Source organism: Macaca mulatta, chromosome 10, assembly GCF_049350105.2.
Source record: "Macaca mulatta isolate MMU2019108-1 chromosome 10, T2T-MMU8v2.0, whole genome shotgun sequence".
Classification (NCBI taxonomy): domain Eukaryota; kingdom Metazoa; phylum Chordata; class Mammalia; order Primates; family Cercopithecidae; genus Macaca; species Macaca mulatta.
Window position 1 is genome coordinate 35,342,283 of NC_133415.1, and position 23,110 is coordinate 35,365,392.

A 23,110-nucleotide genomic window follows, 5' to 3' on the forward strand; every position below is an offset into this window, starting at 1 on the left:
TGAGGAAGGAGAATCATTTGAACTCAGGAGGCACAAGTTGCAGTGAGCTGAGATCGTGCCACTGCACTCCAGCGTGGGCTACAGTGTGAGACTCTGTCTCAAAAAAAAAAAAAAAAAAGATTTTATGTAATCCCCATGGCAACCACAAAGAAAACATTTAGAGAGATACACACACACACAAAAATACATTAAAGCATGTCACTACAAAAATCAACACAAAAAGGAAGATTAAAAACAGTGGTAAAGGTGGTCACATAACTATAAAAATCAGAGAAAACAATGACAAAAGTAAGTTCTTCACTTTCAAAAACCTATTTTAATATTTATGGACTTAATTTTTCAATCAAAACATGTAAATTGAATAGAGGGATTAATAAAACAAAGCCCAACTTCATCCTTTCCATAAGTGACTCGCTTTAGATCTAATATCAAAACTAGACTGAAAGTAGCAAGATGAAAATAGGCTTTTGGGGGCCGGGCATGGTGGCTCATGCCTGTAATCCCAACACTTTGGGAGGCTGAGGTGGGAGGATCACCTGAGGTCTGGAGTTCAAGACCAGCCTGACCAACATGGAGAAACCCCGTTTGTACTAATAATACAAAAATAAATTAGCCGGCGTGGTGGTGCAAGCCTGTAATCCCAGCTACTCCAGAGCCTGAGGCAGGAGAATGGCTTGAACCTGGGAGGCGGAGGTTGCTGTGAGCCAAGATCACGCCATTGCACTCCAGCCTGGGCAACAAGAGCGAAACTCCGTCTCAAAATAAAAAAATGAAAATAGACTTTTGATGTAAATGGTAATCGAATGAAAGCAGTGCTGGTCATAACTGTGTTAGGCAAAATACATTTTAGTCATAGTTCATAAAATAAACTTTAAGTCTAAACTGTCACAGGAGACAAAGAAGGCCATTAAATAATAATAGAAGGGCTCATTCACTGAGAACTTACGAAATTTTATTTTATATATGTGTGTATATATATATATATATAATTCTCAACCAGTGTTCCCAAATGTATAAAGTGAACATTGAAATAATTATTACAATAGATAAAAATAATAATAGTAGAATATTTTAATTCAAACTTTCATAATAATTAATATAGCTAGCCAAAATATTAATAAGGAAACAGAAGGTTTGAAAACACTAGAGAAAAATTAGACCTAGTGGGCATATACAGAATACACAGCAACAGCAAAACATACAATTTCCTCAATAGCTCATAAAACATTCTCCTAGATACACCATCTAGTAGGCCACAAAAGAAGACTTAACAATTTTTTAAAAATATAAATCTTAAAGATTATTATTTCTGATAAACATGGAATAAAACTAGAAATCAATAACAAGAAAACAAAAATGTCAACATACATATGGAAATTAACTCACTTTTGAGCATGTTCATGTTCAAACATTGTAAGACTTAATATTGTGAAGATGTTTGTGCTGCCTAGTGAGCTATGGATTCAATGCAATCCCTTTACAATTAACAATTTTTTTTTCTTTTAGAAATAGAAAAAGCAACCAAAAATTTATATGGAATCTCAAGGGACAATAAAGAGCACAAAAATGTTTTAAAAAAGAAACAGTGTTAGTGACCTCACCTTTTCTAATTTCAAAGCACATTACAAAGCTACGGTAATAAAAACAGTTTGGCTCTGGCATAAAGACAGACAAGTTTTCCAGTAAAACACAATGTAGCACAAATGTTAACCTTGTACATATGGGTAAATAGTTATTTGAACACCTATATTCATTGAAGCATTATTCACAAAGGCCGATATTTGAAAGCCAAACTTTCCTCACTGAATGAATGAATAAATACAATTTGTAATATAAAAGTATTGGAAAACTACTCAGCTTTTAAAAGCAGACAATCTTGTAACATCCACAATAAAGATAAACCTTGAGGACGTGATGCTAAGTAAACCTAGCCACAATAAAAGATATACTCTATGATTCCACTTATATGTAATATCTAAAGTATTGAAACTCTTAGAAACAGAAAATGGAATGGTTTTTAATTGGGAGCCAGGTGGTAAAAAACATGGGCATTATTAATTTATTTCATGTTTATTGAGTTTTAGTTTTGCAACAAAAAAGTTTTACAGCTATGCTGCATAACAATGTAAATACACTTAACATGACTAAACTGTATAAGCAAAAATATTTAAGATTCTAAATTTTATGTTATGTATTTTTACCACAATCAAAATTAAAAATGACACCTGAGGGCAGGGTGTGGGTGGCTCATGGGTATAATCCCAGCACTCTGGGAGGCTGAGGTGTGCAGATCACTTGAGGTCAAGAATTCAAGACCAGCCTAGCCCCATCTCTACTAAAAATACAAAAATTAGCCAGGCATGGTGGTGCATGCCTTTAATCCCAGCTACTCAGGAGGCTGAAGCAGGAGAATTGCTTGAACCTGGGAGGTGGAGGCAGCAGTGAGCCGAGATTGTGCCACTGCACTTTGGGCAACAGAGCAAGACTCTTTCTTAAATAAATAAATAAGACACCTAAAAGAGATAGAGTTACAAACTTTCTGAATAATTATCTTTAAACCAAAAAACTTTCTTTCACACTAAGATAATGTAAGATAAAGATGTTGAAGTTAATACAATTTCCATGACTACTCACCTAGACAGAATCAATTATTGGCCACCAGGCAAGAAGAAAAACATACCAATCATAAACAAAACAGGGGCAATATTTATACAAGCAAACAAACACTTAGATAATTTTACTGACAAAGGACATAGGGCTGATTCATAGTTGACTTTTGCCCCACACTGTCTTAAGGTGTACAGAGTTGAATATTGTCATACAAAATTATAATATATAAATTAAAACTAAAAACTAAATTTATGTAAGGTGGACTACCCTAAAAAATGAAACACACCAATACAAAATTGCAAACAAAGTTAAAATTAACATTAACCCCCAAAATTCTGCTTTGAATACTGTAATTCAAAACCACAATAAGTAGAAACTAGAAACACAACTGATATGAGGAGCCCACTCTAAAAAGTGCAGAAATATAAATACAAAACATAATGAAGAGAAACTTTAACCCATAAAACCCTGTATAAACATAGAACAGAATTCTAGATAACTAAATTTTCAACTCTAACTGTGCGTCCATGCACGTCACGAATTTTGAATCCTTTGAATACAGTCAGGGCAGCAACATTTCAAAGGAAACACATAATTACTCATAAAGAGTTTTAATGAGAAAATTTTTAAAAATAAGCATTCAAGTAATACTAGAGAAACTTTTAAATTATGCTACAGATACACTGATACATTGCTGCTTTTTTTTTTTTTTTTTGAGACGGAGTTTCTCTCTTGTTGCCCAGGTTGTAGTGCAATGGCACAATCTCGGCTCACCATAACCTCCACCTCCCAAGGTCAAGCTATTCTCCTGCCTCAGCCTCCTGAATAGCTGGGATTACAGGCATGCGCCCCCATGCCTCTCTAATTTTGTATTTTTCATAGAGACGGGGTTTCTCCATATTGGTCAGGTTGGTCTCAAACTTCCGACCTCAGCTGATCCACCCCCCTCAGCCTCCTGAAGTGCTGGGATTAAAGGGAGTCCTTGTTAAAATGTTAACCAGTTTATTTCAGCAGTGGTTGGTGAAATGGAAAGCACCCAGCCGTGATTTGTGGTTCACCCCAGGGGCATGAAGGAAAGGCTTTTATAAGGTTCATGAGAAAGCAATCCAAGGTAAAGGATTGGTTACAGTTGGTGAAACCCCGTCTCTACTAAAAATACAAAATTAGCCGAGCGTGGTGACGCGTGGTTGTAATCCCAGCTACTCGGGAGGCTGAGGCAGGAGAATCGCTTGAACCTGGACGGAAGAAGTTGCAGTGAGCCGAGATCAGGCCATTGCACTCCAGCCTGGGCAACAAGACTGAAACTCCGTCTCAAAAAACGAAACAAAACAAAACAAAAAACCAGCCATTCCCGGCATCCCCTATAGGAGACGGCTTCTCATCACGGCAGACCCTAGAGATGAGGCGCTTCGGGACTACTGCAAGAAGCTGCTTGAGCACAAGGAGATCGACGGCCGTCTTAAGGAGTTAAGGGAACAATTAAAAGAACTTACCAAGCAGTAGGAAAAGTCTGAGAATGATCTGAAGGCCCTACAAAGTGTCGGGCAGACTGTGGGTGAAGTGCTTAAACAGTTAACTGAAGAAAAATTCATTGTTAAAGCTACCAATGGACCAAGATATGTTGTGGGTTGTCGTCGACAGCTTGACAAAAGTAAGCTGAAGCCAGGAACAAGAGTTGCTTTGGATATGACTACACTAACTCTCATGACATATTTGCCAAGAGAGGTGGATCCATTGGTTTATAACATGTCTCATGAGGACCCTGGGAATGTTTCTTATTCTGAGATTGGAGGGCTATCAGAACAGATCCGGGAATTAAGAGAGGTGATAGAATTACCTCTTGCAAACCCGGAGTTATTTCAGCGTGTAGGAATCATACCTCCAAAAGGCTATTTGTTATATGGACCACCAGGTACGGGAAAAACACTCTTGGCATGAGGCATTGCTAGCCAGCTGGACTGCAATTTCTTAAAGGTTGTATCTAGTTCTATTGTAGACAAGTACATTGGTGAAAGTGCTCGTTTGATCAGAGAAATGTTTAATTATGCCAGAGACCGTCAACCATGCCTCATTTTTATGGATGAAATAGATGCTATTGGTGGTCGTCGGTTTTCTGAGGGTACTTCAGCTGACAGAGAGATTCGGAGAACGTTAATGGAGTTACTGAATCAAATGGATGGATTTGGTACTCTGCACAGAGTTAAAATGATCATGGCGACAAACAGACCAGATACACTGGATCCTGCTTTGCTGCGTCCAGGGAGATTAGATAGAAAAACACATATTGATTCGCCAAATGAACAAGCAAGGTTAGACATACTGAAAATCCACGCAGGTCCCATTACAAAGCATGGTGAAATAGATTATGAAGCAATTGTGAAGCTTTCAGATGGCTTTAATGGAGCAGACCTGAGAAATGTTTGTACTGAAGCAGGTATGTTCGCGATTCGTGCTGATCATGATTTTGTAGTACAGGACGACTTCATGAAAGCAGTCAGAAAAGTGGCTGATTCTAAGAAGCTAGAGTCTAAATTGGACTACAAACCTGTGTAATTTACTGTAAGATTTTTGATGGCTGCATGACAGATGTTGGCTTAATGTAAAAATAAAGTTAAAGAAAATTATGTATTGGCAATGATGTCATTAAAAGTATATGAATAAAAATATGAGTAACATCATAAAAATTAGTAATTCAACTTTTAAGATACGGAAGAAATTTGTATGTCTGTTAAAGCTGCATTTATTGCAGCAAGTTACAAAGGAAGAGTGTTGAAGCTTTTCATATTTGCTGTGTGAGTATTTTGTAAAACAATGAAAGTTGTTTGAGATAGTGGTATAAGAAAGTGTTTCTTATGACTTATTTTGTATCATTTGTTTTCCTCATCTAAAAAGTTGAATAAAATCTGTTTGATTTAGTTCTCCTAAAAAAATAAATAAATAAAAATAAAAAACTGGGCTAAAATACATGAACTAGATTGTTTCCAACAGTTCCTGCAGCTTTGTCAAGTCTACGTTAAAAAATTACATGTATGGATTTATTTCCTGACCCTTAATTCTAGTCCATGAATGTGTATGTATTGATCTTGTATCCTACAACTTTGCAGAATTTGATTGTTGGTGTTAATAGTGTTATCATTACTTAGGATTTTAATTATATGTATGTGTGTACATTATATATAATTATAACATCTCTACGTAGAAATAAGCTTATTACTTTTCCAATTGTAGTGTTTCTTTTCTTGTATTGCTCAATTATTCTGGCAAACTTAAAGTTTTTAAGTCTTTCACCATTGCATGTAATGGTAGTTTTGAGTTTTTTATATGTACCTTTTATTGAGGTACATATAAAAGTTTTAGTCTATATATAGTTTACTAAGTGCTCTTATCAAAGTGTTTCGGATTATGTCAAATTTTTTCGCTATTAATTGAGATGATCATGTTCCTTTCTAAAATTCATTCTACTGAGTTGGTATATTGCATTGACTAATTGCAATTGTTAGAGTGAGAAACATTGGAGTTACAACTTTTAATGTTTAAAACAATTCATCAGTGAAACCATCTGGTTCTGGACTTTTCTTGTTGTATATTTTTGATAACTTATGTGGTCTTTTGCTTGTTACAGGTTGTATTAGACTTATTCAGAGAAATAGAAGCAATAGAATAAATATCTACCTCTATGTCTATATCCGCGTGTGTGTATTCATATATGTGTATATATATATGTGTGTGTTAATATATGGGACAGAGCTCTTTAGAGTTGTCATGGCGGTGTCTGTGCAGAGGCCCTTTCTCAGCCATCTATGGACTGGTTTGGAGAACCTTCTGTTCTTCCGCTCACCTCATTTCAATGCTGGCCCTTGTTGGCAGCAGCAAGCTTCTGCCTCTCACCAGAGGAAACAGAGTGTTGCCCCATTAACACCTTTTTGCCAGTCTCCTGTGTGGAGTTCTGCAAAGACAGTAACTGGCAGCCAGATTTGGGAGCCTCAGAGCTATTGCTGGCCATCATTGCTGCTCCTTATACCCCATGCAACTTTCTGCTTCCCAGATGAGGCACAGAATTATATCTACACAGACGTTCAGCCTTGGAAGGCACCAGATAACAGCCCCAGGACTCAGAACAATCACTGGGGTAGATGGGTAACAAAGCAGCACTTGCCTCCCTACTTTGCCAGCCATGACCTGGTGTGTAAACGTAACGAGCCACCAGTATTCTAACATCCCTACAATCTGCTCCTGCTGAGAACTGGCCAGCTCATATGACATTCCTTTACACACAAAATTTGATATTAAATGTTTATTCTTTTGTATTTGGCTTATTTTACATAGTATGTCTTCAAGGTTCATCCATGTTGCAGCATGTATCAGCATTGCTTTTTTTTGTTGTTGTTGTTTTCCTAAGATGGAGTCTCTCTTTGTCATCCAGGCTGGAGTGCACAGCAATGCAATCCTGACTCTTTGCTGCCTCAACCTCCCCAGGCTCAACTGATCCTTCTGACTCAGATGGTCCTCCCCAGTGGCTGGGACTACAGGCACACACGATCAAGCCTAGAAATTTTTGTACTTTTTGTAGATATGGGATTTTGCTGTGTTGCTCAGGCTGGTCTCAAACTCCCAGGCTCAAGAGATCCTCTCATCTTTGCCTCCCAAAGCTCTGAGATTATAAGCATGAGCCACCACGCCCGTCAACACTGCATTCATTTTAAGGCTAAATAATATTCTGTTGTGTGTATATACCTAATTTTCTTTGCCTGTTTATCTCTTAGAAGATATCTGGATTTGTTTTTACATTTTGTGCTATAAATGATGCTGCTATAAAAATTGGTGTAAAAGTATCAGTGCATAAGTGAATAAAATTTTAAAACCTGAATACATTTCTGCATGCAGGTTTTTTTTTGGTGGGGGAATAAAGTCTCGCTCTTGTGCCCCAGGCTGGAGTGCAGTGGCACGATCTCAGCTCACTGCAATATCTGCTTACCATGTTCAAGTGATTCTCCTGCCTCAGTCTCCCGAGTAGCTGGGATTACAGGTGCTTACCACCACACCCAGCTAATTTTTTGTGTTTTAAGTAGAGATGGGGTTTCACCATGTTGGCCAGGCTGGTCTTGAATTCCTGACCTCAGGTGATCCGCCCACCTCGGCCTCCCAAAGTGCTGGGATTACAGGAGTGAGCCACCACGCCTGGGCAGCGGTTCTTAGATTGAAAAACAGAGGCCAGGCATGGTGGCTCACACCTGTAATTCCAAAACTTTGGGAGGCTGAGGCGGGCATGTCACTTAAGCTCATGTTTAAGACCAGCCTGATCAACGTGGTGAAACCTCGTCTCTAGTAAAAATTCAAAAATTAACTGGGCGTGGTGGTGCATGTTTTTAGTCCCAACTATTCGGGACACTGAGGGATGAGAATCGCTTAAGCCCCAGAGGCGGAGGTTGCAGCTTAAGTCCTTGCGTTTGATTAGTTTGGATACACCTGTAGTTGGAACACATGGAACTGCTCCACCCGTTGCTGGAACATACAGTAATTCTACGGAGAACTTTCTGATGAACTGCCAAACTATTTGTCACAGTCGATAAACCATTTTATATTCTCACCAGACATGCACCAGGGTTCCACTTTCTCCACATCCTAGCCAGTACTTGCTCTTTTTCATTTTTGTTGTTTTGTTTTTTATATAGCCACCCTGATAGATGTAATGTGATATTGCGTTGTGGTTTTGATTTGCATGTCCCTAATGACCGGTGATGCTGAGCATTTCTCTGTAGACTTAGTGACCCAATATAGATTCATGTCCTCTGCCCTTTTATAAATGTTGTTGTTGTTTTGTTGTTAAGTTTTAGAAGTTCTTTGTATATTCCGCTTATTATATTATACCTTATGTACCTAGTCAGATACATTGCGAATCTTTTCTCCCACTTGCTGATTGTCTTTTCACTCTGTTGTTCATGCTGTTTGTAACAAATTTTAGTAGAGAAGGGTTATTTTTGATCAAAAACCATGAACAACAGGTGTTTTTCATATCAAAAAAACCCAGAAAAGTTTCACATTTTAATCAAGTCCAATTTATCTATTTTATATTTTGTGGCCTATGCTTTTGGTGTCACAGTCAAGAAACTATCACCAAATTTAATGTTATAAGATTTTTGCTTATGCTTTTTGCTAAGAGGTTTTAAGGATTAACTTTTGAAAACATTTATAGTAGGTTTGGGGGTACCTGTGAAGGTTTGTTACACAGGTAAACACATGTCACAGGGGTTTGCTGTACAGGTGATTTCATCACCCAGGTATTAAGCCCAGTCCCCAATAGCAATGTTTTCTACTTTTCTCCTTCCTCCCACCTTCTAACTTCAAATGGACCCCAATGTCTGTTGTTTTTCTCTTTGAGTTTCTAAGTTCTTATCATTTACCTCTCACTTACAACTGAGAACACGTGGTATTTGGTTTTCTGTTCCTGTGTTAGTTTGCTAAGAATAATAGCCTGCAGCTTCATTCGTGTTGCCACAAAAGACGTAATCTCTTTTTTATTGCTGCATAGTATTCCATAATGTATATGTGGCACATTTTCTTTATCTAGTCTGTTACTGATAGTATTTAGGTTGATTCCATGCCTTTGCTGTGGTGAATAGGGCTGCAGTGAGCATTTGCATGCATGTGTCTTTATGGTAGAATAATTTCTATTTCTCTGGGAATATACACAGTAATGGGATTGCGAGCAGATCTATTGAATGGTAGTTCTGCTTTTAGCTCTTTGAGGAATTGCCCAACTGCTTTCAACAGCAATTGAACCAGTTTACACTCCTACCGACAGTGTTTAAGTTCCCTTTTCTCTACAACTTCGCCAGCATTTATTGTTTGACTTTTTAACTATAGCCATTCTGACAAGTGTGAGATGGTATCTCATTGTGATTTCTTTTTTTTTTTTTTTTTTTTTTTTTCAGACGGAGTCTCACTCTGTCACCAGGCTGGAGTGCAGTAGCATGATCTTGGCTCACTGCAACCTCTGCCTCCTGGGTTCAAGTGATTCTCTTGCCTCAAACTCCCCAGTAGCTGGAATTACAGGTGTGCACCACCATACCCAGGTACTTTTTGTATTTTTAGTAGAGACAGGGTTTCACCATGTTGGCCAGTATAGTCTCGATCTCTTGACCTCATAATCTGCCTGCCTCGATTTCCCAATGTGCTGGGGTTATAAGCCTGAGCCACCACACCCGGCCATCTCATTGTGGTTTTAATTTTCATTTATCCAATGATCAGTGATGCTGAGGTTTTTTTCATACATTTATTGGCCATATGTGTGTCTTCTTTTGAAAAGTATCTGTTCAAGTCCTTTGCCCACATTTTAATGAGGTTGTTTCTTTCTTTATAAATTTAAGTTCCTTATAGATACTGGATAGTAGATCTTTTTCAGATGCATAGTTTGCAAATGTTTTCTTCCAGTCACTAGGTTCTTTGTTTACTCGGTTGATAGTTTTCTTTTTTTCTGCTATGCGAAAGCTCTTTTGTTTAATTAGATCCTACTTGTCAGTGTTTGCTTTTCTTGCTATTGATTTTTGTCGTGAAAGCTTTGCCCTTTCCTATGTCCAGGATTGTATTGCCTGGATTGTCTTCTAGGGTTTTTATAATTTTAGGTTTTATATTTAAGTCTTCAATCAATCTTGAGTTTATTTATTTATTTGTGTATGGTATAAAGAAGGGATCCAGCTTCAATCTTCCACAGTTGTCCCAACCACTTGTCCCAACACCATTTATTGAATGAAGAATCTTTTCTTTATTGCTCCTTTTGTCAGCTTTGTCTATGACCACATGGTCACAGATGTGCAGCCTTGTTTATTTCTGGGCTTTCTATTCTGTTCCATTTGTCTGTGTGCCTGTTTTTATCAGTATCGTGCTGTTTTGCTTACGGTAGCCTTGTAGTTTAGTTTGAAGTCAGGTAATGTGATACCTTAAGCTTTGTTCTTTTTGCTTAGGATTGCCTTGTCTATTTGTGCTCTTTTCAGTTTTCTATGTATTTTACAATAGTTTTTTCTAGCTGTGTAAAGAATTTCATTGGTATTTAATAGGAATAGCATTGAATCTGTAAATTGCTGTTCTGTATAGCCATTTTAGTCATATTGGATCCTCCTATCCATGAGCATGGGATGTTTTTAAATTTGCTTGTGTATTCTCTGATTTCGTTGAGCAGTGTTTTTTGTTTGTTTTGTTTTTGAGATGGAGTCTCACTGTGTTTCCCAGGCTGGAGTGCAGTGGTGCAACCTCAGTTCACTGCAAGCTCTGCTTCCTGAGTTCACGGCATTCTCCTGACTCAGCCTCCCGAGTAGCTGGGACTACAGGTGCCTGCCACCATGCCTGGCTACATTTTGTAATTTTTTTTTTTTTTTTTTTTGAGATGGAGTCTTGCTCTGTCTCCCAGGCTGGAGTGCAATGGCACAATCCTGTGTCACTGCAACTTCCGACTCTCAGGTTCAAGTCATTCTCCTGCCGCAGCCTCCTGAATAGCTGGGATTATAGGCGCCTGCCACCATGCCCAGCTAATTTTTTATGTTTTTAGTTGAGACGGGGTTTCACTGTGGTGAATTACCCTTTTGATGTGCTGCTGGATTCGGTTTGCAAGGATTTTGTTGTGGATTATTGAATGGATGTTCATCAAGGTTACTGGCCTGAAGCTTTCTTTTTTTGTTGTGTCACTGCCAGGCTTTGGTATCAGGATGATGCTGGCCTCATAGAACAAGTTGGGAAGAAGTCCCTCCTCCACTATTTCTTGAAATAGTTTTAGTAGGAATGGTACTAGCTCTTCTTTGTACATCTGTTAAAATTTGACTGTCAATCTGTCAGGTCCTGGGCTTTTTTCTTTTTCTTTTCTTTTCTTTTTTTTTTCTTGGTTGGTAGGCTGTTTATTACTGATTCAATTTTTGGAGCTCATTATTGGTCTGTTCAGAGACTGAATTTCTTCCTGGTTCAGTCTTGAGAGGGTGTATGTGTCCAGGAATTTATTCATCTCTTCGAGGGTTTCTAGTTTGTGTGTGTAGAAGTATTCATAGTAGTTGTTGATTGTTATTTTTATTTCTGTGGGGTCAGTGGTATCATTCTCTTCATCATTTATAGTTGTGTTTATTTGAATCTTCTCTCTTTTCTTCATTAGTCTAACTACTGCCTATCTATCTTATTATTTTTTTCAAAAAACCTTGATTAAGTGATCATTTGAACAGTTTTTTATGTCTCAATTTCTTTCAATTCATCTCTGATTTTAGTTATTTCTTGTCTTCTGCAAGCTTTGTGGTTGATTTCTTCTTGCTTTTCTAATTATTTCAGTTGTGATGTTAGGTTGTTCATATGAGATCTTTCTAACTTTTTGATGTGGGCATTACTTCTTATGCCCTACTCTAACTTTTTCTCCTTCTCCTAGATGACTCAGAACCATGCTTTCTAAACCAGTTCAAACTTTCTCAGTGAATCATCCTGATCTCCCTGAGGCAAAGTTAGCAATTTTCCATTACACGTGTTTCTGTTTCTCTGTAATAATATCTAATGCAACAATGCAAGTGTTTCATTCCCTCATTCATGCGGGGAACTCCTTTGGCTGAGATAAAGACTTAAAACTTTCTTTCAACATTAATGAAGATCTATTTAGAAAGTCGCCATTTTTACAGAAAAGATATATAAATACCAATGAAAATAAATATAAAATTATATGACATACAATTATATTGTGGAGAGATTGAATAAATAAGTGAAGTAAGCTCTAAGAAAAAAAGATGATATAAAATGATACATAAATGAAAAACCCGGGCTGGTATAGCAAAATTTATGTACCAGTAAAGTGCATACTTTGCAGAAGTGGCAGGAAAACTGCATACAGAGTGAGACCTGATGAAAAACTTTAAGGAAAGGTCAGATCTCTGTATGGAGATTGGAAGGGAAGACAAAGAGAGGCCAGAAAATATACATTGTTTGATCTATACCCTTAAAAGAGATTAAAGTGCACTCAGGAAAACATGGTCTGCTTTAGGAGAAGGGCACATGTTCCATGCTGGCCAAAGCTCAGAGCATCCCTACCTTCTCCAGGAGGAAAGGGGAGGCAAAGGAGCAGACAGACGGCAGGAAGGCCAGGTCAGCACAGGGCACCCAGGCCAAGCCAGGTGGGCTCCATTGTGCAGGTAGTGAGGAGCCACTGCAGGATGGGCTTTATTCATTGGTTTGTTTTGTTTTCTTTAGTAACTAAGACACATGGTCAAGGTTGACCTTTGTAAGTATTGCTGCAGCTGAACACAGGATGGATAAAACTAGTGTTTTAAAAATTATGTTGTATAGAACAGTAGCCCCAGTGAGATATTAGTGGAACACACAGGCGTGCGCGCACACACACACACACACACTCACACTGAGCCCAGATTATTCTGGCAAATGCTGGGTTAAGCAAACTAAAAGAAAAATCTTTAGTGCTGGACATCTCAGAACCTGGAATGCGGCTATATGACTCATAAAACAGCAAGGTTAAGGCAGAGCATGTGATATTTTTTCCAGAAATGTTGAAACAGCTTCCTGTCCTTGGCTTCAGTGTCACCGTCTTTCTCCTCCTTCTCCATCAACCTCTTTGGCTGCTCCTTCTTGGTTTCGTTCTTGACAGTCTGCTGCTGCTCAGCCATTCTCTTTTCACTCCCCATGGATTTCTCAAGTGTGTTTCTATTCCTGCAGATCTTTCCTTGTTTTTCCTGACACCTCTCCTTGTCAGACCCTCCCCCGTTCTAGGGCAGGTGTTCCATCTGTGTGCACTGTTAGCATCCTGGGATGCTCCCAGCGTGTTCCCTGCCATACTCCATCAGGTTTTCTCCTCCAGACTCTGCGAGGGCAGCAGCCTTGTCTCCACTGTCGCTTCAATACTCAGCACATAACACAGAAGCTTACTCCAAAACATTTACTGGGCCAACTGAGACTAAAGATATGTTCCCCCATGGGCCGGGCGCGGTGGCTTACGCCTGTAATCCCAGCACTTTGGGAGGCCGAGGTGGGCGGATCACAAGGTCAGGAGATCGAGACCATGGTGAAACCCCGTCTCTACTAAAAACAGAAAAAATTAGCCGGGCGCAGTGGCGGGCGCCTGTAGTCCCAGCTACTCGGGAGGCTGAGGCAGGAGAATGGCGTGAACCCGGGAGGCGGAGCTTGCAGTGAGCCGAGATTGCGCCACTGCACTCCAGCCTGGGCGACAGAGCGAGACTCCGTCTCAACAAAAAAAAAAAAAAAAAAAAGATATGTTCCCCCAGATCTCAAAAAGTTACAATAATAAATGTAGCACAATAGTCAAAAAAAGTCTCTTCAGTCAGTTCTCTATATATGCACAACAGTTTGAAGTCATTATTAGGCAAAGTTAAACAGAAACTGTCACAAAGTTCCCTAAGATAAATTATTTTGCTTTAATCTTCAATTCATCATGTGAGATCATCAAGACCATGTGTTACTGTAAATATTTCTAGCTAACAACATACCAACCTGATTTTTATTGTTTGACATAACCGCAATATAAATCAGCTAACTAAAAATTGCATAAATAGTTCTTTCAAATAAAATTCTGCCAAATTTTACATTATTCTTATGCTCAAATGATAATGAGCTCATAGGCTTTTCCAGTACCTCAGTCAGAACATTGTACCGATTCCAGCTGTGGGAATAGCATCTTAGAGTTACGTTACAGATGGGGAAAAGGTACTTACCTTACATGACATTGGCCTTTGCATTACTGTGCCCTTTGGGTCAGGAAAAAGCTGTTCCCTTAAAATTCTAAAATCACTTCTGTCAGGTCTGAAGGGTGGGTTGGAAACACAGTTTTTTTCATTTTAGCCTCAGATCTTTTATTCCTTGCTTAAAGCAGTGAATAGATAAAGGCCACCACAAGGGCCTCTAATGTTTCTGCAGAAGCAGTGTGCCTGAGAGCATCTTCCTGAAACACTCCCTTCTCTCTCCCCAAAATCACCTTAGGAAGGAAAGTCAAAACTTAGCAGACTGAGGCGATCCAAGGGGATCACTGGGCTCTGAGGCTTATGAGAGAAGAGAGAGAGGTCTAAGACATTTTGTGTATAAATTTATGGGTTATTTTAGTGCAATTTTGCTGTAATCATGGATTGCATAGTGGTGAAGTCAGGGCTTTTAGGGTATCCATCACCTGAATAATGCACATTGTACCCGTTAAGTAATTTCTCACTGTTCACCCCGTCCATCCCCTCACCCTGCTGTGTCTCCATTATCATTCCACTCTCTACATCAATACCTACACATCTTTTAGCACCCACTTATGAGTGATAAAATATGATGTTTACTCTGTGTCTGGCTTGTTTCACTTACAATAATGGCCTCCAGTTCCATCCATGTGTCTCCAAAGTTATGATTTTATTCTTTGTTATGCCTGAATAGTATTTCATAGTGTTTATTTTCTACATTTTCTTTCTCCAATCATCCGTTGATGGACATTTAGGTTAATTTATATCTGTGCTACTGTGAATAGTGTTGCAACAAACATACAAGTACAGGTATCTTTCTGATGCATTGATTTCTTTTCCTTTGTTTAGATACTCAGTGGTGGAGTTACTGGATCAGACAGAGCCAATTGATGATCAGTAATTGTGGCCAATAATCAGCTAGAAATAAAGTACTTAGCAGGGCCTGAAAACGCCAAAACTCTGAGACCACTGACTTTCAAAAACTTCTGACAGCCCTGAGTGAAATGTCCAAGCACATTTATCCACCATTCAAAGACGCTTTATTGCCTGTCCTCTGTGCATCTCAGACGTCTCTTTTTACCATGTCTATATGCTGCATTAGCCATTTATATGAAACTCCAAGGAATCTTAGACTATATATTCAACCATGTATCTCTAGTACCTAGCACAGTCCTGGCATATAGTTTGCTACTAAACATTTGAACAGTTGCAGAATGAAGTAATTATCTTGTACCTAGGTTCCAAATTTTAAGGTGATGTCTCACTAAAAATAAAGTATTACAGTTCATAAATAATCTACTTCCTTTTATTACAAATGGGATTGATTTGAATCTTATCCTCTAATAACATTATTTTCATTTACTTCCATCTAAATATATTGTCCTAAGAGAGCACTAAGAAAGAGAGGTAAAGCTGGAGCTTGAAGAATTGTACATGGTCCACACTGTGGCCTGACGTGCATCGCTCACCTGAGCTTCATCTGTTAGGTATGTCAGGGAAGATAAGCAGGGTGAGAGTGGCCTCAACAGAGGACCTCAGATCTCTGGCTTCCCCATCTGGCAAGTACATCTCTGTGTACAAAATCTTCAGAGCCAGATGACAAGAATGGCCCAAGCAGTCCACCAGGGAAACCTGGGCCCAGTGTACGTCAATGCGGAGAATCAAGCACAACGTAACAGGTGTACAGTTGCCTATTCCTGTTCGGAGATAACTGCATCCCACACACTGTAAAATGAAGAAATGCAGAGAAGCAGATGTAACTGAAGAAGACAGCAGGAGCAACAAGGAGGGACAACAACAACCTAGGAGGGCACCATGCCAGAGACGTCTGGACCCCGCGCTAGGCTCAGTGCCCATTATACTCTTGGGACCCAGTGCTTTGCCTCTTCATCGCTTGGCATACTTGGCATTTTTTGTTGCTTAAAATAATGTTTTTAATGTTCACTTTTGCTAGGAGACAGGCAGATCCTGTGACGCTATAGCTTCTGGAACACAGTAGGTGCAACACAAACATCTGCTGGGTTCACACACACTTGCTTTCTCCAACTTTCTTGTCAAGTCTTCAGTGAAAAGGAATTGCTGATTGAGCAAGAATCAAACTTCTAGAGACTCCTGGATCCACTGAAGTTTGAGACAAGGTGAGATTTGTTTACTGCCATATTCCTAGCTCATAGTATACTGTAGTCACTTAATAAATGTTTGTTGAATAAGTGAGTGAATTAATTCATACATCTTACTTAGCTATATGTTTTCGGAGTAAAGTTGATAAATTTAATAATTTACTTCTGGTGAAATTTTACTTTACTTATTCAACAAACCTGACAATTCAACTAGGTGCCAGGCACACCATTGCTGAAGAAAAAGAGGTATCAGATACAATTTCTGTCTACATGAAAGTAGAAACACATGAACAAATTATAACAGTAAATTGGCTAAATTCAGAATCGGAGGGGTTTGTTTCTGTTGTAAACAGCTCTAGTCAGGAAGCGTTAGGAAGTTCTAAACAGGAAATGTTCCAACACACCATCTAAGCATGAAACAGAAGCCACCCATAACTGAGTTTGCTACCACCAACCTCAACAGCAAGAATTCCAATCCCGTTGCTGCAAATTAAGTGTCCCTCTGATTTTATTACTGCTATGGAACCCAGTTTTAGACTCTCTGGTTGTCACTTAATGTTCTGAAAAAGTATTAAAGAGAAAATATTATTATGCTGATGAGCCCATCCACTGCAGCCATCTCAACATTATACCAATTATAAGGCCTATCATTTAAAAAGGAAACTGTTAATTTAACTTATTTATCCAAATATCAGTGTAACATAAGCATATTTGCCATCAGACTTTGGATTTATGGGTTAAATAGCATATAAATATGATTAGAGGCTTGAAGTTTACACTTTTCTGGTTCTCTCAAATTTTTTTCAAAATAGCATGTGCCTTTCTAAACAATTGTTAGTATATTTTTTTTTTAAATGAAGTTTAAAAGGTATATTTTCCAAAAGCAAAATACAGCTCCCATTGGTAAATCATGATGTTGAGAGACAACAGACAGCTTCTCTTGGGAGTCATTTAATCGGTGCTCACTTTTACACTCTGTCCAGAAATGTCAATGGCTTTAAAATATACAAGTATATTACACAAGTAAACTTATACTTGTTCAGTATCTTGCAATATTTACTACTTGTTCTAGCTCTCTCTTGCAGAATAGTAAGCTATTCCAAAACTTAAGGAATTATTTATTGTTTAATATTGTTTACTGTTATTATTTGTCTAGTAATTTTAAATAACATTATTTCTCATGGTTTTGTGGGTTGACGGGCGCTACAAAAGTTCTCTTTTGGAGTCTTTCTTGCCATTGCTGTTTGTTGGCTGCTGCTGAAGTTACCTGAGAGCTCAACTAGGCTAAAGATCCTAGACGGGTTACTCACATGGCTGGCAGTGCACATTGGCTGCTGTGTGTGATGCCTATCTGACCTCTCCACATTATCTGGAGTTCTCACAACGTGGTAGTTGGTCTCAAGACACACAGGGAAATACTACAAAACTTCTTATGAACTAGCCTTGGAGGTCCTAGAATATGACTTCTGCTGCATCATCGGTAAAGCAAGTCATTGTGACCAGCACAGATTCAAGAAATGGGAGATTTGACTCTACCTGTCAATGTAAAGAGCAGTATGTGCATGCAGGGAGGAAAGGAATTGAGGGCATCATCTTGAAGACTATCTTATCACACTATTATTCCAACTAATGAATATTATGTTTTAGATGGATAGTACTAGCTACTCACGTCTCCCCCAGAAACCCAAACTAGGCATTGACATATTGAAAAGAACGTCAGTACCATTAAAAAACTCTAGAAAAATCACATGTGATGACTGAGGTTAATTCAGTGTCTCAATTACGTCAATGTAATTCCCTTGTTGTAACCCTAAATATGGTGAAACAGAATTGAAATCTACAGAAGTCTTTTGTCTGTTTTCCTATGGAATAATTAACAAACACAATAAATGTGTAAAGAGTATGAAGTCCAATTTATTTTAGATTTATACCTCTTAATTTCAAAACTTATAGAAATCCAGAGAACTAATCATCATAATCCATAATGCCTGGACCAGAAATCATTGTTCTAAGAGTACCCTGTGGCACGCTAAAAATGTATTACCAACTAGGAAATTTAAAACTCTTTCGTTGGTGATTTTTTTTTTTTTTTTTTTTTTTTGAGACGGAGTCTCGCTCTGTCGCCCAGCCTGGAGTGCAGTGGCTGGATCTCAGCTCACTGCAAGCTCTGCCTCCCGGGTTCACGCCATTCTCCTGCCTCAGCCTCCCGAGTAGCTGGGACTACAGGTGCCCACCCCCTCGCCTGGCTAGTTTTATATATTTTTTAGTAGAGACGGGGTTTCACCGTGTTAGCCAGGATGGTCTCGATCTCCTGACCTCGTGATCCGCCCGTCTCGGCCTCCCAAAGTGCTGGGATTACAGGCTTGAGCCACCGCGCCCGGCCTTGTTGGTGATTTTAAGAGAGCTGACTAGCTCATCAGCACAATTCACACAGATTAAGAATGGAGGTTACTCTGCTGAGTGGATTCATAATGATCAGAAAAAAATTCACAAATAAGAAAAGGAGATAGAGAAGGGGAAACATACTGTCAATCACTAAAATTAAAGTGAATTTCCAAGTGGTCTGATTTTGTATTTTTCAAAAGAAAGGCAGCTTATTGTGATAGAATAAGAATCCCACTTGTATGTCTTCTTTTGAGAAGTGTCTGCTTATATCCCTTGTCAGTGTTTTAATGGCGTGGTTTTCTTAATGTTCAACATCACTAATCATCAGAGAAATGCAAATCAATGTAAGATACCATCTCATATTATTCAGTATGGCTACTATTGAAAAGTAAAAAAGTAACAAATTCTGGTTAGACTTCAGAGAAAATAGAATGCTTATACACTGTGGTGAGAATGTAGATTAGTTTAGCCACTGTGAAAAGCAGTTTAGAGATTTTTCACAGAATTTAAAACAGAAATACCATTAAATCGGCAATTCCATTACTGAGTATATATCCAAAAGAAAATTAAAAATTCTACAAAAAGAAACCCCACATGCACTTGTACATTCATCATATTGCTATTCACATTAGGGAAGACATAGAATTAACTTACATGTGAATCAATAAATTGGATAGAAATATATGCCACATAAACACCATAAAATACTATGCACACATTAAAAAGAATACTATCATGTTCTGTGCAGCAACATGGGTGTATCTGGAGGCCATTATCCTAAGGAAATGAATACAGGAACAGAAAACAAAGTACCACATGTTCTTGCCTATAAGTGGGATCTAAACATGGGGTACTCATGAATATAAAGATGTCAACAATAGACACTGAGAGGAAGGCAGGGGGTGAGAAACTATGGGTACTATGCTCACTACCTTGGTGATGGGATCAATTATATCCCACAATATATGCTCAGTACCTTGGTGATGGGATCAATTATATCCCACAATATATGCTCAGTACCTTGGCGATGGGATCAGTAATATCCCACATAGCTCAACATCACACAATATATCCATGTAACAAACCTGCAAATGTATTCCCTGAATCTAAAAAATTTAAGGCAGAGACAGAGTAAGAAGGCAGAATAGAAGCCTATACCACTCATCCCCATACCAAAGCACCAAATTTTCACAACTCACTATATTCAAGAAGCACTGTCAAAGTGACCAAAAAATAGGTGAGCGCTCACAGTACCTGGTGTTAACTTCATATCACTGAAAGAGACATTGGAGAAGACACAAAAAAATGACAGTCTGGAAACACCGATGCCACCTCTTTTTCAACCACCAGTAGTGGCCACGTGGTGCAGAGATCGAATGTTTGGGAGAGGGAGAGCACAGTTTGTGAGACTTTGCAATAAACTCAGCACTACCCTGTCACAGTAAAAAGCAGAACCAGACTGTACTCAGCTGACATTTGCCAACAGAGGGAGCATTTGGATTGGCCCCAGCAAGTGAAAAATCTCCCATCTCAGTGTTGGGAGCTTGAGTCTTTACAAGCCTTGCCATCATGAGTTGAAGTGCTACTGGACCCTAAGAACACTTAAGGGGCAGTCTAGGCCACAAGGACTTCAATTATTAGGCAAGCCATACTGCTGAGTTGGGCTTGGAGCCAGTGGAATGTAGAGGGTGGGGAGAATGTGGCCTACTGAGACACCAGCCAGAGCAGCTAAGGGAGTGCTCACACCACCACTCCCCCACCCCCCCACCCAGCAGCAGCCACACAACACAGAGAAACCTGTGAATTTGGGAGAGCGAGAGCACAGCGACTGGGGGACTTAACATTAAAGTCAGTGCTGCCATGTCAGTAAAGACCTAGCAGAATTCCTCACCTGCTGACTAAAGAACTCCTGTACCCAGAATGATAAAACAGTGATACCCAGGCAATACACCATGGGTACTGGGCCTGAGAAGTGCTAACTTCAGGTGTGACCCAGCACATTTCCAGCTGTGGTAGCTATGATGAAAGACTTCTTCTGTTTGAGAAAAGCAGGGGGGAAAGTAAAGGGAACTCTGTGTTGCACCTCATATACCAGCTCAGCCACAGTGAGGTAGAGCACCAAGCAGATTCTTAGAGTCCCCGAGTCCAGGTCTAGGGTCTTGGTCAGCATTTCTGCACTTACCCTGGGCCAAAGATTGAGTCCCAGGCATTGCAGAGTTTATCACAAGCTAACTAAATAGTCCTTGGGCAGAACCCCCTAAGTGCCAGGTTAGCTACAGTAAAATAGAAAAGCAGGTAAAATTTGAAGACTCTATACTTTAATCTCTGGCTTCCAGATAGCATCTATGGACCCACTCATGGAACTTGCCACCCTGTAGGCAGAGACACAAACCTGGCTGACTTTGTCATCTATTAATCATAGAGTCTTAGGCTTTGCGTAAACTTATATGGTAGCCAAGTAGTGGTTACAGTGGGCCTTGGGTGAGACCAAGTTCTGTGAACTTGGCAGGTATGAACCAGCACAGTCTCAGTGGTGTTCACAGCGGTCCTTGTGTTACCCCAACTCCAGCTCCACATGCCTCTGCACAGAAAGAGAGACTCTGCTGGTTTGAGATAAAGTAAGGGAAGAGAACAAGAGTCTCTACTTGATAAATCAAGAAAATTTTTCTTAATGTTAATCCAAGGCCACCAAGGCAGTACCTCTACGTGTTTGTGTAAACTGCTGTGTTATTGGGTTTGGGACCCAAGTCTCTTTGAATACCTGGAAAGCGTTCCCAAAAATAATGGGCACAAACAAGCCCAGACTCTGAAGACTACAATAAAGACTGAACTCTTCAATGCCCAGATATAGATGAACATCTACAAGTATCAAGACCATCCAGGAAAACATGACCTCACCAAGCAAGCTAAATAAGGCACCAGAGACAAATCCTGAAAAAACAGAGATATGTGACCTTTCATACAGGAAATCCAAAAAGCTGGCTGAGGTAATTCAAAGAAATGCGATATAACACAGAGAAAAAAATTCAAAATTCTAGCAGATGAATTTAACAATGAGATTGAAATAAAAAGAATAAAGCAGAAATTTTGAAGCTAAAATGCAATTGTCATACTGAAGAATGTATCAGAATTACTTAAAAGAATTGATCAAGAAGAAGATAGATTTAGTGAACTTGAAGTCAGACTATTTGAAAATACAAAGTCAGGGGAGACAAAAAAGAATAAAAACTAAAGCATGCCTACAAAATCTAAAAACAATAGCTTCAAAATAGCAAATCTAAGAGTTATTGCCCTTAAAGAGGAGGTAGAAAAAGAGATTAGAGTTAAACATTTATTTAAAGAAATGTTGTTAAATAATATTTAGCAATTCCCCAGCATTCGATATCAATGTTCGAGTACAAGAAAGTTACAGAACAAGCAGATTTAACCCAAAGAAGACCACCTCTAGGCACTTAACTGAACTCCCAATGGTTAAGGATAAAGAAATGATTCTAAAAGCAGTGAGAGAAGAGACGCAAATAACATTCAGTGGAATGTCCTTTAAACCTGATGAAGAAATAAGAATTTTTCCTGACAAACAAAAACTGATGGATTTCATTAACAACTGACATGTCCTACAAGAAATGCTAAAGGGAATTCTTAACTTGAAAGAAAAAAAGTGAGTGAGCAATAAGAAATCATCTGAAGGTACAAAACTCAGTAATAGCACACGAAAAAACACAGAATATTATAACATGGTAATTATGGTGTGCAAAAATCTCAAATAGAGTAAACAACCAGTAAAAAAATAATAACTGCAACATATTTCCAAGACATGAACAGTAAAATAGGGATTGAAGAGAAATAAAAAGTTTAAAAGAATGGCAATAAAATTAAAGTGTAGAGTTTTTATTAGTTGCTTTGCTTGTTTCTTTGTTTATGCAATCAGTGTTAAATTGTCCACAGTCTAAAATCATGTGTTATAAGATATTATTTTCAAGCCTTATGGTAATTTCAAATCAAAAAGCACACCACAGATGTACAAAAAGTAAGAAAAAAGAAATTTGATTATATTACAGGAGAAATCACCTTCACTAAAAGGAAGACAGGAAGAAAGAAAAGAAGGACAAAAGGACAAAAATCAATCAGAAAACAAATAACAAAATGGCAGGAGTAAGTGCTTATCAGTAATAACATTGAATGTAAATAAACTAAATACTCCAATCAAAAGACAAATAGTGGATGAATGGATAGAGAAGCAAGACAATAATCTGTGACCTAAGAAAAAAAAAAAAAACATACTTTACCTATAAA

At 38.7% G+C, this 23,110-nt stretch overlaps 1 pseudogene across 1 annotated transcript; it reads left to right on the plus strand.

Moving 5' to 3' along the window:
• Positions 1 to 3,960: 3,960 nt before the first annotated feature.
• LOC718162 (26S proteasome regulatory subunit 10B pseudogene) lies at positions 3,961 to 5,191 on the plus strand (annotated as a pseudogene). Its single transcript, XR_001447661.3, has one exon. The product of XR_001447661.3 is annotated as a 26S proteasome regulatory subunit 10B pseudogene (transcript).
• Positions 5,192 to 23,110: the final 17,919 nt, after the last annotated feature.